Raw genomic sequence first — 7,765 nt, 5'->3', positions numbered from 1 at the left:
ACAAAATGGTCATACGCATTTTTAATCACATTAAGCAATTTAATACAATTCATTCGAACATCAAAAGAGAAGCTCAAGGTACTTAGCCCATATATACATTAGACATTAGAGTCACATATGTACGAAATCACGAATCGAATTCAACATATTAGCTAATATTCCCCTTAGCCGTATTTTCTAAGTCAAGATAAAGCCATCAATATGCTTACCTATGGCCGAACATACACATCAACTTATGTACTCATTCATGTGGCCGAACATGCATGTCTATGTTGAGGCCGATTGCAACACTTAATACATTCTACAAGTATGGTCACTTGTATTGACTAAACACCATTTTGTTTCAAGTTCAAAACTTGGCCAATACACATATATACACTAGTAAATCAAACACTAACATTTGCACTTCACCTTACTACCATTTCTCATCCAAATAACGTGAACAACAACCATATTTCTCTTTTACTTCCTACCATGGCCGGATGCATCACAACACCATACCATTTCGATTTTGGTCATGGTTAAACAAAGAACTTAATGTCTCACTCAAAAATGCTAAAAAGAAGATTCAAGAGTCATCAATCCACCATCACATGCATCATTACAAAGCTTCACTTTTAGCATGCAAATGACATCAACACAAATCCACCTTAGCCGAATATCATCTCCATGACATAGTAAAGATTTGAACCATGGGCTAGTTAGAACTCAAGCTAACTACTAAAAACATGCATGAATCTCATGGCACAACATCAAACATACCTTAACCTAGATACAAGTATGGCCGAACCTCTTCCTAATACTCTTCCAAGCCGATCATGAAGCAAGAGCTCCTTCCTTCTTCCTTAGAACTTTCGGCCAAAAGAAATGAAAAAGGATGGACACTTTTTTTTCTTTGTTTTCTTTTCTTCAACTCACGGCAATGGGGGGAAACAACCACACACATTCTTTTTTTTTTTGTTTCTCCTCCTACTAACACTAATATTTTATTGCCCATGCTCTTTATTTTATTATTCCTAACATAAAGCATCAACCCAACATGTTTATGACATGTTTTAGCCATAACATTTTGTCCACCCTCATGCTCATGGCCGGCCACTACTAATTAGGGGGAAAATTGACATGCAAGTCCTCCCTTTTGATTACATGCACTATTAGATCCTTATAGATTAGCCTATCACATTTCAAAAGTGTCACACAAGTCCTATGTACTACATTCACATGCAATTAACTAAATCGAAGCTTAAAATTTTCGCACATCCATATTCACATATTTTAGACCATAAATATCATATTCAAATAATTTGGTGACTCAGTTTAGCGGTCCCGAAACCGCTTTCCGACTAGGGCCACTATAGGGCTGTCACATATCCATTGTGAACATCTGTCAATTTCGAATATGGACCTATTTTCAATGATAAGAGATATACAAATGTTCATCAGTCTAATTTCTTCGGTGATATGTAGGGTTGTGAAATATGAATTGTTAATATCTTCCATATCTGAATAGCATTATGTTTTGACTTTGGAATTATCTAATAATTGGGCCATCTATCTATTTAAGTATCGTTGTGCTTTATAACAAGAGTTGTGAGGAATATTTCTAAACAACCTGCTAGATCATTATTTGTGTAAGTTGTGTTGGACATTGAAATAGATATTGATTTCATTGGTATACTGATGGTAATCAACTATGTGTGGGTATCCACCAAAAGTGTAAATTTTCGCTAGTGAACAATGTCTGTGAATATCTATTCTGGGATAATCGTTGTAAGTTGTCTGAATAGAGAAGAAGAGGTAGTATCATCTAGTATGATTTGAAGTAAGCTAATAGGTCAAGTTAAGGTTGATTCATTAGGAAAAGTAAGTGGCTTCCAAATATGTAATTATATAAATAACAATGGGCAGGTATCCGCCAAAGACAGATATGGGAAAATCCAAATACTCAAGATGAAGAATTCAGCAAGAAAGGTTAAAAGGTATGTTGTGTCTAAATTCACTAAGTTCCACTAAACTTATGAATGTTATTTTTATGTTTTAGGTGTTGCTGTGTAAGTGAGTTTTCTAGGAGAAATAACGTCATGAATGCGCTAGAGAAGCGACGAACGGGGATACTAAGCATACAATGAACATTTTTTGAAAACTGATATCTTGTAGACTTATGCTTTAAAAAGTCTATTTTTATAAACCTTGTGCTGTATTAAGTTGTGACTAGTTTGATGTAATATTTTATTTTAATTTTAAATACTTTTCTATGTTTCTTTAATAGTAACATTTTTTTTTATAAAATGTTAAGAAATATGTTTAATGTCATGAGCTTAAGTTGGTTGTTTGAAAATTTTGCTAAGTTATGCGAAGTAACACCCAAGATCTAGATCCGATGAAATTGGGTCAGATTAAGGGTGTTACAAGTTGGTATTAGAGCCTTCAGTTTAGCTAATCCTCTAGATAAGTGAGTCAGTCATGTATGTATAGTAAGTCGAGCCTGGCTTAATCCTTCAGGTATGTTGAAATTTATACTTGTATGAAAGATGTTTGTTGTGTTAGTAAGTATTAAGATGACAAGAAAGCCAATGAAGGAATAAAAATATTGATTCATTAAAAGGATATAAAGGATATTATAGAAGGATAAAAATATAAGATAGTAGGAAAAGAGAGTTTTAGTCTCCTCTTCCGGTGCGTTGGTCTATGGCCTCAGTTGGTCTTGCGACAAACATCATAGTTAGAATTAAGCTTTGTATGCATTCTATGTTGTGTGGGCATGTAATCTAACTTTAGTAAACTCAAATTGTGTGTGTTTATTGATTAGAGTTAGATCTCTCTTGTTCTTAATGTTATTGATAAGCAAGATCATAGGTGCAAAGTTATAGGGTTGTTTGTTGATAAGGGAAATCATTTCAATGGCTTTCCTCTTGGTTATTGAAATGGTAAGGAGAGATTGGTTGCTAGGCATGAAGTTGTCAAGTATTACCAATTTATTAAAAAACATTGAAATTATATTTACATAAAAGATCAATCTAGTGTATTAAAACAAAGATTTTATCTTTGACTAGACTTTCATCATATTGATTTTATTTAATTTTATTTTGTCATTTTCTTTCATAGTTTAAATTTCACTCTCTTTTTTTTACTCAAGAAATGAAATCATCACCTATCTTTATTGATTCAACTCTACTCACTATTAACTACAAATTTACAAATTCAAAGCAATTGTTGACGTATAAGCATCAATAAAATAAGTTGAGTAGAATAAAATAATAATAAACAAGGTAAACATGAATTCTTGAAACTAAGAATGCAATGTTCCAATCCAATCTAATACCCACAATCAAAAGGGATTAGATAAGGGTGTTCTGGTCTGATTCAATCTTCCAAATATGTTTCCTTAAATGATATAATTTTCTTTGATGGGCTAGGTACATTCAACATAATTTTGTCCATGTTCATAGAGAAGCTAATAGTACGATGAATGATTTAGCGAAGACAGGTGTTCATTGTTCTTGTATAACCAAGGCGTGGTGGTCGTTTTATATTTTCTTTTTTCTTTTTTTTTGTTTTTTGCTCTGCTTTGTCATTTGTATCGCTTGAAGCTTCGTTTTGTCCTTGTTTTCTATTATATACAGTTGGTCTGTTGCCTTTGTTGTTGTCTAGTTGGTCGACTTTTGTTTTGTTGTTGTACTTTTCCTTCCTTTTTGTAATAAAATTATTAATGCTTAGAAAAAATGATTAAATTAACATAATTATTATAAACAAATTTTAACAAATATAAATATTAAAACTACTTTTTGCTTTATATTTTATCATTATATATGATTTATATAACAAAATTTAACCATAAAAGATTTTTTTATATAAATTTTCTTCCTTATATTTTATTTATAACTTAAAATACAAATATCTAATCAACATAATATAATATATATTTTATTTTTCTTCCTTATATATTTTATTTATAATATAATATAATATATTTTAATTAATACATATAATCAACTTGTGCATTGTACGAGCAAGAAAATTAAGTACTTTAATTTGTTAATAAATTATGGGTGAATATTATATCTCATTAACATCAATTAAATTATTATATTTGCATTATTTTATTTATTTTTTATTAAATATTGTTTGTATTGTTGTGTTTATTATTTAAAACAAAAACTAGGATACCCTTTAAATACAATGCACATGAATTACTACTAGTATGTAAGGGTGTTCAAACGGTTATCAATTAGTTAATCGAACTTTTAAATCTTTTAACCATTAACCAAACTGAACTTTTTTCAAAAAAAATTAACCAAACCGAAATATTTCAGTTAATTCGGTCGGTTAACTGAATTAATTGAAATTTATATGTTTTTTTATTAAAACAAGTATAAAATAAAAAAATGATAATGTTTATTTGACCGAATTAAACAAATTAACGGAATTAACCGAAATAGTAATAACCTAATACATATAATATATAATATTATTTATTAAGCTTGATTAGTTACCTGATTTCGAGCCAAATTAACAGTTAACCGAAATTTCAAAAAAGCTTTAATCGACCTCCGACTGAACTAGACCGGTTAACTGAATTAGATCGGTTTGGTTGGTTAATTCAGTTTTAATCGAAATTTGAACACTCGTACTAGTATGTTTAAAAATGTGTAAATTTAGCCGACTGAGTCTTAACTCAATTGCCATCGGTATTGTTGCTAGTGTAGGAAGTTGTGAGTTCAATGGCTTTAAAATGCATTATCATCCGATTTAAAAGTTCGGAAGGGACTATCTTTTGTTTGAGGTCTTCTCAACAAATTTACAATCTCAAACATGTAGCAATTTTAGAAGTTTTCATGCCTCACCTTGACCTTTAGTGAATAAGAAATTATGTTAAGGCATGTTGACCTTTAATGCAAATGTTGGAATTACGTGTAATTTGGGTTTTTGCAGCCATTTAATTTGTCATCAGTTGAGTTTTTGTCATCGCTTGATGTGGAAATATACCACTGGGATTCCATTATCATTGATGATACTACTCTAATTATTTACTAAGATGAAAAGATTTTTCATATAAACTTCTAAATCCAGATGAAGTGCAATGACAGATAAAGTAGACATTCTTCTATGTTAAAGTATAAGAATACGTTAGGTTGTTATTAATTTGTTATACATACTGGCATATTGTTAGTAGATTGGTTAGCAGCAGTTAGTCTTACTCAAGTATATAAGTCCTATTCTTGTACTGATCCAAGTAAGTTAATAATACTAGAATATTCAGTCATTCATTCTATATTCCAAATTATTCTTTGTTATTCAATTTCATATAGTTACTAACATGCTATCAGTCGCCTGATTTCCTGGAGGTCCTTCCCGCTACCGATCCATGGCCAATTCCTCTAATTCTACTATTGCTAACCGTGGCAATCCCTTATTCTCCGGATCTCATTTGGTTCGGACGTTTCCTCATCATGATACGGCGAAGTTAGATGAAGGAAATTTTGTGCAATGGCAACAGTATATCCGATTACTAATTGAAGGATATGAACTGCTACGATTTTTAGAAGGGAGGTTACCTGCTCCACCTCGATTTGTCTCTTCTCCAAATGGAGTTTTAACTCTGAATCCCAATGCCTCTCTATTTGTTCAGCAAGATAAGATTCTCACTTCTTGGTTACTTTCCATGATTAACTCTTCTTTATTATCTTGTTTTGTAGCTGTAAAATTGACATGTGAGGTTTGGAGCACTGTGAATTGCCTCTTTGCCACTACCACTGAAGCCAAGTTGTCACATATAAAGCGTGAACTCCACTCCATCAAAAAAGGGGTAATATCTGTCAAAGAATATGTTGCTAAAATATAGAATACCTATGCGTTGCTTGAGGCGTCTGGATCTGCGGTGCCAGAGGCAGAGAAGGTCAAGATCATTCTTGTCGGCCTCTCGTCGGACTATGATGCTGTTCTAACCTTGGCCTCATTCTCGTCTGGACCCTTCCTCTGCAAAAGCTTATTGATGTGCTTCTAGAGTTTGAAAGTCGTCAAGCTCGCACAGTGACCGACTCGCCCTTTCATATGCATCTGGTGGAGGTCACTCCGATGACACCAGTAGAGGACTCCATGTGTGGTGGCCATCCTCCTTCTACTACTCGTGGGCGCTATTTTTAGCCTAGACTTTAGTGCCAAATCTGCGGTAGATATGGACATATGGCGCAACAGTGTTATTATAGGTTCAACTGCGACTACAGTGGCCCCTTTACTCTAACCATGGCACCGGCGACTTCTAGTCATGCTATTCAAGGATCACTCGAAAACATTTTTAGTGAGACTGGCCGGTGTCCATCGGCTCATGGTGGTCTGATCTCGTTCAGTGTACCTAGGCAATACATCAGTTCTTCAATGGTGGCCCCGATGATGTTTTCTTACGGCTCTTCGTGGGGCATGTTGCAAAACAATTTCCTTCCTGTACCCACTCAGCCAGATGCTAGGGTTTCTAATACTTTTGTTTCTAATTATGATAATGGGGCAAGCCAAACAGTTGGGCCCGCTACTAGATTAGGCCCGCACTATGGCCACAATGGTGCTCCTTCCTTACCTCAAGACTTGGGTCAGCAATGTGGGTTGAATGCTTTGGTCCTTTTGGTGCTTCTAAGTCGATTACTTCAGGCCATGGTTTTGGGTCGTTTGGTAGGCCAGCCATTACAGGCCCTAGTGTTGGACAAAATATTGGGTCGAATGCCAACTTTGTTGGGCTTGAGACCACTGGTAATATTTCAGTGCCAAATAATAAGTCTGGTGTGCCATGGCAAACTAAATCAAGGGCACGCGTTCATGATTTTGATGCCTTGTCGTGCATTAGGTTGCCTCGTGTCCCTGATTTTCATGCATCTGATTTTTTTACCACCTTTGGGTCCAATGCCAATACAACTCAATATGGGTCTAATTTTGATAATGAAAATTCTTATATTCCTATGCTTGTAGGGACCTCATCTTGGTGCCCTGATTCAGGGGCTACACATCATGTATGTCGAGAGGCTACCGCTTTGCATGAATCCACACCATACTTAGGTACATCTCCTCTTCTCATGGGTGATGGGACTTCTACAGAAATATCGTGTGTTGGGAATTCTATTTTACCTACGAAAAGTAAGATGCTTTATTTATCTAATGTTTTGTGTGTTCCAAATATACGAAAGAATTTGTTGCCTGTTTCTCTGTTTTCTAATGACAATAACATGTTCTTTGAATTTCATCCATCTTATTGTGTTGTTAAGGACATCTTGACTTAGGAAATTTTGTTGCAGGGCCACGCTCGTGATGGGCTCTATTATTTTTCGCCAGTTACTCTTGCTCCATCTGTCGATGGTCCTTTTGTCCACAACACTAGACTACAGACTCGTAATGATGGTGATGATGTTTTTGTGTTATGGCACCACAGACTTGGTCATTTGTCTGCCTTGATTGTTAACCTTGTTCTTGATAAGTGTCAAGTTGTCTCCAATAAAATGTATCTTGATAATATTTTTATTGCATGTCAAAAGGGGAAATATCATAAACTGCCTTTGTCAAATTCTTCTACTGAATATACAAATTTTTTTATTTGGTTGTCTCCAACTTATGGGGACCAGCGTTGGTTGTATGTGGTAATAATCCGTATTATGTTTCATTCATCGACATGTATAGTCGTTTTACTTGGGTTTATCTCATTCAACGTAAGTCTCAAGTAGTTGAGTGTTTTCTTCAGTTTCAGAAGACGGTCAAAACTCAGTTTGGGAAAGATATTAAAAGC

The sequence above is a fragment of the Gossypium hirsutum genome, chromosome A13 (assembly GCF_007990345.1).
Source record: "Gossypium hirsutum isolate 1008001.06 chromosome A13, Gossypium_hirsutum_v2.1, whole genome shotgun sequence".
Taxonomy (NCBI): domain Eukaryota; kingdom Viridiplantae; phylum Streptophyta; class Magnoliopsida; order Malvales; family Malvaceae; genus Gossypium; species Gossypium hirsutum.
The sequence above is the reverse complement of the archived record's forward strand: the minus strand, read 5'-3'. Positions refer to the sequence as shown.